Source organism: Corapipo altera, unplaced genomic scaffold, assembly GCF_003945725.1.
Source record: "Corapipo altera isolate COAL_440 unplaced genomic scaffold, ASM394572v1 297b, whole genome shotgun sequence".
NCBI classification, from domain to species: domain Eukaryota; kingdom Metazoa; phylum Chordata; class Aves; order Passeriformes; family Pipridae; genus Corapipo; species Corapipo altera.
Window position 1 is genome coordinate 160,887 of NW_020885066.1, and position 798 is coordinate 161,684.

Here is a 798-nt window from a genome sequence, read left to right on the forward strand (position 1 = left end):
GGACGCGGCCCTTCCCCAGCCGATGTGCGGGGCGGCCGCTGGCGCTAAGCCACTCGACGCAGTAGTAATCAAGAACAACTTGGCACATTAAAAGCCCTGATTGAGTCTTCTGGCAAACTTAGACCCTGAGAATGTGGGAGCTCCTTCAAACGCTCCTTAGGATAGAGCACCAAGGGCCAAGAAATGAGGGTTTGAGACTGTTTGGGCATCACGGGAATGTGGGTCTTGGATGCTGCCTCAGAGGTAAGTCTCTGAGCCGGTTTGGGAGTTGGCATAGGATAAAGGGTGGAGGAATTAATGGAAAAAGACAATGACAACAAGCAACAGACGTGTCTGGCAGTGCTGGGAGAGAGGCAAGGGATGCCTTAATTAAGCCAGCTCCAGACTTCGTCTGGGTCTTGAAGCCCAAAGTGAATCAGGGTGGGCACCAGGAGCATTAATCACTTCTAAAAATTAATCTTCCTCTCTGTGCTCCATTTGTAAAATGGGAGCAGAGACGGTGACCTTTGCCAAGGGCTTGGGTGAACAATGAACCATCAGATCAATATGTGTACGAGTCTAACATGTCAATGGCCACATGCAGATGCCCTCCGCTCTCGCCGCCTGGGCAGGGTGGCTCAGCAGTGTTAAGGACAGTAACAGCAGCCTCCTGAAAGGTGTTTTGTGAGAAGGTGTGCCACATCCCTTCCCTCCATGTTGGAGGCACTTTGTCCTTTCGGTGTGCCAAAGCACTAGTTTGGACTCAGGAGACTCCAGCCCTGCACTCTGGGACCATGGGGAGAGCAGACAGAAGAGCCA